This window comes from Trichosurus vulpecula, chromosome 7, assembly GCF_011100635.1.
Source record: "Trichosurus vulpecula isolate mTriVul1 chromosome 7, mTriVul1.pri, whole genome shotgun sequence".
Classification (NCBI taxonomy): Eukaryota; Metazoa; Chordata; class Mammalia; order Diprotodontia; family Phalangeridae; genus Trichosurus; species Trichosurus vulpecula.
The window spans coordinates 138,096,591-138,107,859 of NC_050579.1; positions in this window are offsets into that span (position 1 = coordinate 138,096,591).

Genomic DNA, 11,269 nt, shown 5'->3' on the forward strand with positions numbered 1-11,269 from the left:
AGTTGGAAACTCATTTCTGATGGATGTGACTCCTCAAACTGCCCTGTCATTTTATCGCAAACTACTAAATAATAACTTTTTTAGATACTGAAAAGACATCAACCAATCAACATCTGACTATTCCCTGATACTGTCCAAGAAGAAAACAATTTTAGTGGTAGGAAATAATAATAGCTGACATTTTTATTGCACTTTAAGGTATGCAAACATCTATCTATATACAATATATACACACATATTATGTGTATGTGTGTGCACATATGTGTATATACATATACATATATACATATAGATGGAGATAGATAGATATGTAAAATCCCATTTGTTTTTCATCGAAATCCTGTTAGTTTAGTACTCTTATCATCTCCATTTTACAGATGAGAAACTGAGGTTCAAAGTTGATTTGATTTGGCCAAGGTCACATAGCCAGGAAGTCCATGAAGTGGAACTTGAGCCCAAGTTTTCTTGATTCTAAATCCAGTACTCTGCCCATCATACTGTGCTGCCTCTGATTGCCCGAGTTAACAAAACTAACTTTGTAATTGTGGGAGATGGGCAGGTGATTTCTTTTTAATATTAATTACTTTTGCTTTATGTTACTTTCTGAATATGCCCCTTCCCCCTTTCTTGCCAAGTGAACCTTCCATCATAAAAAGGATTTAAAAAAATCCAACCCCAAAACAGCTAACCCACCCCCAAAAACAAACCCAACCAATAAATCAATCACATCTGAGAGTATGCGTAATTTTCCACAACTGTAGTCTCCACCTCTGCAATGTCAGGAGAGAGATGCATATTCTGAATTCTTCTCCAAGGCCAATTTTGATCACTATAATTTAAGTGATTTAACTGTAAATTATTAAAGAAAAAAAGGTGAGCATTTCAAAGAATTCCTCTCTCCTTTTTTCTTTTCCCATTAATTAAAACTCTAAATGAATACTTACCTTTATATAGCAGATCTGCTACAATCTTTCATTACCACTAAGTTATTAAAACTTGTTATTTCCTCCTCAAATTCCTATATTCATTTTTATATAGTTAAAGCCCATTATGTTTATTCATTCAGCAAATATTTATTGAGTATTTACCATGTGAAAGGTCTTCACTGGGTACTGTGGGGAATACCAAGACATCTGGGGCAAAGCCCCTATCCTTAGTCTAATCTAATAGTACAGATACTATAGTTCCACAAATAACTAATAAATGTTGGTTATTTTTTTAATGCTGGAAGAAAAGGGGAGAGAGTCACTTTTTCCCAAACAGTAACTCCTGGGGTCTTTGGCACTTGGACAACTAGAGTAGAATGGTAGGCCAAATCTTAATAAAACATATGTACAACTTTTCATTTTCATTTCAACTTAGCAGAGTGCCTCACACATAGTGGGCATTTAATAAATGTTCATTGATTTTGATTGGTTGAAGACATTTGGATATTTCATGAATGTTTGTAAGCACATAGATTTTTAAGGAAATTTCTATCTCAAAATAAATATGTAATACATTAGTGCTTCAGTGGGTTTGTGACTTCCTTGATGTGGGTCTTCCAATGATAAAAATCATACTCGCATCAAACTTTTTCATTTGGTAGGATTCTTATTGATATTCTCCCATGAATTCTCCATAGAAGGTTTACCCAGTGTTCTGGAGGCCTTCTCCTACATGTTTTAACAATCCATGGGTGCATGTATATTTTCCTATGTTCTCAATACATAGCTAGCTGATCTCCTTTTCTGACTTGGAACTGAATCTTCTGGATGATACCAACTTATTACATGTAAGCCATTAAAAAAGTTACATCTTCCTTGTGCTAATTATGTACTTCACAATGGCCTTTGGGTCATCTGCAATTTTGAATCTTCAGAAGCATTGGCATTCCGTGATTCATGGCCAAACACCATTACCAAAAGAATATTGATATTAAAAATATATGTCTTTGTTTCAGGGAGTATTTTGGGATCATTGAAAGGGCTGTGGTATTTCTTAAATACAACTCAGCATGTTTTTTCCCAAAAATACAATCCCAGGCCTTTTTGATTTGGCTAAACTCCACACACATATATACACATATGTGCATATGTATTATAGATATGTATATATGTGTGTACAGATACATGCATACACATATATACTGATGGACTAACTCAACAACCATTCCTCCAACTGTATGTTATAGTGTAGGTAATAAAGATTCTTCACCAACTTAATTCTTTTTCTTTTTGGATTCAATCAATCAATTAACATGTATTCATTAAGAACTTACTATGTGTTAGGTAAAAGTGCTAAGCACTGGGAATACACGTAAGGCAAAAATGCAAAAAAAAAAACCCACAGCACTTGCTTTAAAGGAGCTCACATACTAATGGAGGAGACAACTTATAAATAAATATGTACATACATTATAGATATGGGTTAGAAGGAAGGTAACATTAGCGGTGAAGGCTCAAGTGACTAGGGGGCCAGGAGGGCTTCCTAAAGAAGGTGGCATTTGAGCTGAGTGTTGAAAGAAGCCAGGGATGTCAAGAGGAATAATTGAGAAGGGAAAGTATTCCAGCCTGGGAAGTAGCTGCACCACTATATAAAGAAGAGAGCTGGGGAGATGGTAAGGAGTAACAAGTCAGTATGTATCACTGGAGTGCATGGAGGTGAGTAGGAAGACTGGAAAGGTAGAAAGAGGCCAGTTTATGAAGAACCTTAAATTCAAAACAGGAGTTTAGAGTTGACTTTGAAGGTAATAGGGAGCCACTGGACTTTATTGATCAGGGCAGTGACATGGTTAGGCATATGCTTTAGGAAAATCAGGTTAGCTGCTGTGTGAAGGATAGAGTAGAGTGAAAAGAGACCTGATTTAGGGAGATCAATTAGAAGACTGTTGAAACAGTCCAGTCAAGAGATGATGAGGGTCTGAACCAGTGTTGTTACTGTACGAGTGGAGAAATATATGTATATACTTATAGGTATATGCATATACACATATATATGAGAAATATTGTGAAATTACAAATGACAATATTTGACATTTGATTGGCTATGAGGGGTGAGTGAGAGGGAGTCATTGAGAAGGATGTCAAGGCTGAGAACTTAGGAGAATGGGATGTGGTGTCCTCGATAGTAATTAGGAAAGTCAGGAAGAGAGAAAGGTTTTCAGGGAACAATAATGAATTCTTTTTGGGACTTGTTGAGTGTGAGATGCCAATGAGGCATACAGTTCTATGTGTCTCATAGGCATTTGCAGATGCGAGACTGAAGCTCAGAAGAGAGACTAGGGCTGGATATTTAGATCTGGGAGTCATTTGTATAGAGATGATACTTGAACCAATGGGAGCTGATATCATCAAAGAATATAATACAGAGAGAAAAGAGAAGAGAGAGCAGGGCATAGCCTTGAGGGATCATCCACAGTTAGGGGATGTGACAAGGATAAAGATCTAGCAAATGAGACTAAGAAAGAGTGGTCAGACAGGTAGGAAGAGATTTAAGACCAGCGTCATGAAAATCCCAAAAGAAGAATGTATTTAATAGCAATAGGTGATCAATAGGGTCAAATACTCTAGAGAAAGGTCAAGTAGAGTGAGGACTAAGAGAAGGTCATTATACTTGGCAATTAAGAGATCATTGGTAACTTTGGAAAAAGTAGTTTCAATTGAATTATGGGTTCAGAAGCTAGATTTCAGTGTTTAGAAGAGAGTGAGAAGAGCAGAAATACAGGCATTTAGTATAGATGTTTTTGTTGAGGCATTTAGCAGAGAAGGATAGGAAGGATATAGGATGATAATAGTGGGGATGGTAGGATCAATTAAGGTTAGCTTTTTTTTTTTTAAAGAATGATAGGCAAATGGGCATGTTTGTAGAGAATAGGTAAAGAGTCAGCAAATAGAGAATTATTGAAGAATAGAAAAAGACTGGATGGTAATGGGGATGGGGTAGTCTAATGGAGAAGATCAGAGGGGAGAGAAATAAATATGCATGTAAAAGGGATTGGCCTTGGCAAGGAGAAGGACTACCTTTATATCAGAGACTAGAGCAAAGGAGGAGCCATTGGGGATGATGTCAAAGGGGTAAGATGAGAAGGAAAGAGCTGAAATTTTGTGTGGTTCTAGAAATCATTATAGGTAACATTTTTATAGCTACACTTCCCCAGCCTCCTTGGAGCATGCTCAGTCAGTATTCAAGTGCATGGAAACTTGGGTTGGGCCTACCTATGGACATGTGTGATGCACATAAGTCAAGGGAATCTTTCTTGCCTTCCACTCCAGAGAAGCACAGCGATCCCTTGACTACTTAATGTAGGTCATAATGACTAAGGGGTTTGTACGGTGTGGTTATAAAAATTCTATTAAGTGGCTGCTGAGCTGGAACTCTGTTGATATACTAAAGGAGCAGTCCTGGCTCCAAAGGCCTCTTACTCCTGCCAACTTGAAGTGTAAAGATCACTCTCTTAGCTTTAGAAAATCTGATAGAGGGAGAGATGTACTTCTCTTCATCCGGATGCACACATTAAGCTTATGGCTTCCTATTCAAGGCTTTGTCTGGAAGAGGGAAAGCTCTTGTTTGTATCTACTCTTCTTTGGTACAGGGCTTTAGGAAATCCCAAAAGACAGCTGGCATTTTCCCTTTCCCAGGTACATAAGTATCAGGGTTGTAGCTACCAGAGCCGTAATGATGGGCAACAGCAGCAGAAGCAGACCAGTCAAAAGGAAAACAGTAGACCAAAAAGAGAGACCAGAGAAAGGTCCCACTTGACATGGATTAGGTTGGATTTGGGGGAGCTAAAATGTAAAATGGCTAATTAATAGCTCCTGAAAAGAAATTATATCTATAGGGATGTGTTCTGTGTGCTGTCTTACCTATTTAGGTGATGTGCATCTGCTTGAGTCTGTCTAGATGTGAGCTGATTGCCTCCTAGGCAAGACTGTATCTGGGATAACAGGGAAGCACAGTTGAATGTTTCCAGTCTCTGTCCCCCATCCTTCTCCAAGAGAGACTTTGATTCCTGACAGAAAGGAAAGCAGGAGGTTGGAACCAGAAATGGGCCAATTTGCTCTCCTTGGAGATGTTTTAACAATCTGGCTAGCAGCTTCTGTGGTGGTGTAAGATCCACCCACAGCCAGCACCCAGAAAGCTGCCAGCACGCCGAGAAAGCACAGGTTCTTTTGATCTGCTTAACCAAGGAAAGCAAAGTGAAGGGGTTGACAAGCTTACTTTAATCCAGCATACAGATACAGACAGCATTCAGTTAGTTCAGGGGAGCATACAGACAGCATTCAGTTAGTTCAGGGGGAAAAGCCAGCACCCTGAACTTCAGAACAAAATACAAATAAATTACAAGCATCAACAGACAGACCAAATACAGATTCATTCACTTACTTCAGGGGAACAGACCAGCACCCTGAACTTCAGAACACTCATTTAGTTCAGGGGAAAAATCCAGCACCCTGAACTTCAGAATAAAATGCAAACAAATTACAAACATCAACAGACAGACCCAATACAATTCATAGTTACCAACATCTAGGTTCAGCCCGGGAGCTCAGAACAAGGGCTGGCCCAGAGTCACACTTGCCACCACTGCTGCTCCAATGGAAAAGGGATCTTCAAGCTGTCTTCTCTCCTCTTATAGAGCTTTTGACATCATCAAGTGTCATCTGACTGACCAGAGCCCAGGCTCCGGTGATTGGTTCTTGAGTTGGCCCCTCCCCCAAGGACCCTGGGAGGCTCACATCCATATAGATTAGGTCAACACCCAATAGGGCATGGCTCTAGAGTCAACACCTCCCCCTAGCCAGCCCCATCCTGGGTCCACCCCAGTCACCAATCTGATCGCCCACATGGGTTCCACACCTAATAGGGCTCTGGGCCTGGGGCCCAGCACCCAGCAAGGCTCAATGGAATAGCGGAGTCACTCAAAGAAAACAAAGGCCATTTTGCTTGCCAACACAGGAGAGAAGGATTATCAGACTAGAAGATTATCATCTGCTTCCTTAAGTATTGTTAGTCTAGGGGAAATACTTTTCAGGTTTAAGCTGTATTCCTGATCACTGTCCCTTAACAAAGGAATGTCCCAAGCTATATATTTAAGGCTTAACTCTTTCCCCATCAAATGCCAGTTCTACAATCAACATGTGTTGCAAATAGCAAACATATATAGATAATAAATAGATATATAGTGATCACAGTTATCAGACAGAAGTCAGAAGAAGTATACACACCATAATAAATACCAGACAATGCACAGAGTGAATGAGTTTTCCCATTGAGAGTGAGATTATCTTAGCTCAACCAAGAGAGAAAATCCCACATCTCACTCAAGGGATAATTCCCCCAAATCTCTAGTGTAGCAAGCTGGGGATAGAGACATGGTTGTGGTCCTGGCTCTTCTACAGCTTGGCTTCTTTTTAGTATACCTCTTTCCTTGGGGACCTGAAGAGAGCATTTACTTCATCTTCTGTCTTGATGCTGAAAGCCAAAAGACCAGTATCTCCCTCGCGCAGGCAGGCACTGAGCATTGAGGAATCAGTATCCACCAAGGAAGATAATCTTATGTATTTGGATTTAGAGCCATGGGTTACGTTTTCAAATGTTCCAAAGAGGCTTGTTTGCTTCTCAGCACATCAGACAATTCTCAAAAATACAGCCTCTCAACTGACTGTAATCATTCTATTATTCTTTATTATTTCCTTTTCTGTATAAGAATAAAATTATCTGTTCCAGGACTGATTCATCTTTGTACTTTGGGCATCTTTTTTACTCCCTTCTATCTCTATCCCCACACTCACCCTGCCTGCCATGCCCTCTTTTTGAGGTGGACTCCTTAGGCTAAAACCAAAAATAGAATTGCTCATTAGATATCTGAGGTAGGGGTGGAATTGAGGCCCTGGAGAGCCAAGGTCCCCTAATCCTGAGAAGACAGGTAACCTTGGAGCAGTAAACAATGATGAAAATAAGAGAAAGGGGAGAAAAAGAGGAAATGAAGAGAGAAAGCCTCCAAGGACAGAAAGAATGGTGGTTGTTGGTTTGCTTTGGTAAAGCCAAAGGAAGAAAGAGAAAAGGAGAAGGAGAAGCATGTTGTGCAATTCTCTAGTAGAGAGGAAGAAAGTGGAAAGATACATTCACCTCACTTCAGCTTCTCATGGGGAGATAGGGAAGAGGGAGGGAGAAAATGAGAGGAGATGAGAAGAAGGGAAGGAAAGAGAGAGAGGTCCATGTGTGAGAGCTCCCTATAGCCTTCTTGGTGGGTCATTTGCAAGAGAATTCAGCAAATATCTTGCCCCTCAGTAGCATCTCTATACCCTGGCTTCTCTTCTCACCCAAGGGACATAAGGTAAAATCATACCTTTTGCATTCCTATTTGATGCGCTGCTCTTTTTTTAGTGGATGGGCTGGATGTGAATCAAACAGGTCCTCTTAACGTAATAAGCTGCCTTTCCAGTCTAGCTACATATCCCGCTGTCTCCTCTTGCTCTAAGAACTATTATTCTGGTGGGAACTGGGGAGAGGAAGGTAATGCTCTCCAATTCCAAAAATCTAGGTAGTTATAAAGTGCTGATTCATAAGTATAATATCATCAGCCTCCCCCAAAATCCATGTGATAAGTTCTAATAGAAAATTTAAATGTAATACCTTAATTTCTGGTTTAGAGGACAGAAAACCAGTTTTGGAGACAGAAAGATGTGGATTCAAGTGTTGCCCTTAACACTTATCAGTTACTAGATGTAATAACTGGTAAGTCATTTGGCCTCTCAGTGCATCAGGCAATTCTCAAAAATACAAATTACAGATGCATTGCAGAACTGCATCACTGGAGGGCGTTTCCATAGTGGGGAATTCTGTGAACAGAATTCTGTAAACATTAGTTTGTTTTAATTTATGTTGTTTTTAAAAATTAATCCATGAATGTCCAGGTTTCATTTTCCCATTGAAATTAATTGTCAGGTGCCCTCATTTTCTGTCTGTCTCTGTCTCCATCATTTGCTTTCTTCTCTGTTCTTTATCAACAAAATTCAGGAGGGAGGGGAGCCAAGATGGTGGCTGGAAAGCAGGGACTTGCCTAAAGCTCTCCCCTAGGACCCTCCAAACACCTATAAAAATGGCTCTGAACAAATTCTAGAACTGCAGAACCCATGAAATAGCAGAGGGAAGCAAGGTTCCAGTCCAGGACAACCTGGATGGTTGCTGGGTAAGGTCTATCACAGGGAGCTGGGAGTGGAGTGGAGCAGAGCCCAGTATGGGCCATGCCTGGACCAACCAGACTGGGAGCTGGGCAGAATAGGCTGTAGTGCCTTGAATCAGTGAGCAGTGGCAGTTACAAGACTTTTCAACCCACAAACACCAAAGACAATAGAGAAGGTTAGTGGGAAAAACTGTGTGGACTGAGTGAAAGTAGTTGGCTGTCGGCCACCTCCCTGGGGGCAGCAGAGGTGGTGAAGCTCTGAGGCTGCTTACAGAGCTACAGCTGAAGTTGCTTCCAGCCCCAACCCCACCTGGTAGGAGGAACTAAGTAGTGGATCAGAAGGGGATTGCAGAGCCTGCTTAGATCTGAGTCATGGTCTGGGTTGGTGGTTCTTGGGGGAGGAGGAGCGCTGGTGTGGCAGAGCTTGCTGTGTAGAAAAAGCTCTGAAAACAACAGCCCAGCCCCTCAAGCTTGGGACAAAGTACTCTCTACTCTACAAGCAGTCATACCCCAACAAAAAGCTCAAGGGTCAAGTAGTTGGCTGGGAACATGAACAGGCAGTGAAAACGGTCTCAGATTCAGACTCAGACTTTGGAATCTTTCTTTGGTGACAAAGAAGACCAAAACATACATCCAGAAGAAGTCAACAAAATCAAAGAGCCTACATCAAAAGCCTCCAAGAAAAACATGAATTGGTTTCAGGCCATGGAAGAGCTCAAAAAGGATTTGGAAAAGCAAGTAAGAGAAGTAGAGGAAAAATTGGGAAGAGAAATGAGAATGATGCGAGAAAATCATGAAAAACAAGTCAATGACTTGATAAAGGAGACCTCAAAAAATACTGAAGAAAATAACAACTTAAAAAATAGACTAAACTCAAATGGCAAAAGAGCTCCAAAAAGCCAATGAGGAGAAGAATGCTTTGAAAGGCAGAATTAGCCAAATGGAAAAGGAGGTCCAAAAGACTACTGAAGAAAATACTATCTTAAAAATTAGATTGGAGCAAGTGCAAGCTAGTGACTTTGTGAGAAATCAAGATATTATAAAACAGAACCAAAGGAAGGAAAAATGGAAGACAATGTGGAATACCTCATTGGAAAAACCACTGACCTGGAAAATAGGTCCAGGAGAGATAATTTTAAAATTATTGGACTACCTGAAAGCCATGATCAAAAAAGAGCCTAGATATCATCTTTCAAGAAATTATCAAGGAGAACTGCCCTGATATTCTAGAGCCACAGGGTAAAATAGAAATTGAAAGAATCCACCAATCACCTCCTGAAAAAGATCCCAAAAAGAAAACTCCTAGGAATATTGTCACCAAATTCCAGAGCTCCCAGATCAAGGAGAGAATATTGCAAGCATCCAGAAAGAAGCAATCTGAGTATTTTGGAAACACAATCAGGATAATACAAGATCTAACAACTTCTACATTAAGGGATTGAAGGGTTTGGAATATGATATTCTGGACATCAATGGAGCTAGGATTAAAACCAAGAATCACCTACCCAGCAAAACTGAGTATCATGCTCCAAGGCAAAATAGCTTTCTCAGTGAAAAGACCAGAGCTGAATAGAAATTTTGACTTTCAAACACAAGAATCAAGAGAAGCATGAAAAGGTAAACAAGAAAGAGAAATCATAAGGGACTTACTAAAGTTGAACTGTTTTTTTTACATTCTTACATGGAAAGATGATTTGTATAATTCATGAGACCTTGGTATCAGGGTAGCTGAGGGAATATACATACATACATATATATTATGTACATATACATACATACATACATACATATATACATATATACATATATACATATATATATATGTATATATATATATATATAGACAGAGGGCACAGGGTGAGTTGAATATGAAGGGATGATATCTAAAAAAATAAAATCAAATTAAGGGATGAGAAAGGAATATATTGAGAGAGGGAGAAAGCGAGAGATAGAATGGGGTAAATTATCTTATGTAAAAGTGGCAAGAAAAAGCAGTTCTGTTGGAGGGAAGAGGGGGCAGGTGAAAGGGAATGAGTGAATCTTGCTCTCATCAGAATTGACCTGAGGAGGGAATAACATACACACTCAACTGGGTATCTTACCCCACAAGAAAGAAGGAGGAAGGAGATAAAAAAAGGGGGGATGATAGAAGTGAGGGCAGATAGGGGGAGGAGATAATCAAAAGCAAACACTTTTGAAAAGGGACAGGGTCAAGGGAGAAAATTGGATAAAGGGGAATAGGATAGGAAGGAACAAAATAGTGTTAATCTTTCACAACGTGAGTATTGTGGAAGGGTTTTGCATAATGATACACATGTTGAATTGCTTGCCTTCTTATGGAGGGTGGGTGGGAAGGGATGAGGGGAGAGAATTTGGAACTCAAAGTTTTAAAAGCAGATGTTCAAAAGAAAAAGTTGTTTTTGCATGCAACCAGGAAATAAGATATATAGGCAATGGGGCATAGAAAACTCTGTTGCCCTACAAGAAAGTAAGGGAAAGGGGGATGGGGGGGAGTGGGGTGACAGAAGGGAGGGCTGACTGGGGAATGGGGCAATCAGAATATATCCCATCTTGGAGTGGGGGGGAGGGTAGAAATGGGGAGAAAATTTGTAATTCAAACTCTTGTGGAAATCAATGCTGAAAACTAAAAAATATTAAATAAATAATAATTAAAAAAGCAACAAAAAAACTAAAATTCAGTCAAGAAGTTGAGTTTTCTTCCAGTATCATTGCCTGTTGCAGGAGAAATATACATGGATTATAAGTTTTTGTAAAGAAACTGTAAGAGGAACTTATCAAGATTCAAGGCATATTGAAGCAAAAGTAGGTCTACTTTCTGACCATATGTTGAAAATGTATTTTCAGTGCACATGCTATTTTCTGGGAAATAATGATGTAGTCTATTAGCTATGACTCTTGCCATTTTATCAAGAATATGGATACTGATGATTCATGATGTCTTTGAAACCCTTGTTTCAAGTGTTGAAAGCATGAGTTCCTAACATATCAAGAGCTCTCAGATTGATACTAGTTAGTTAATATCACAGGGATAGTGTTTTTTATAATATCTTACTATCAGAATTATTGTTGTTATTATTAAAA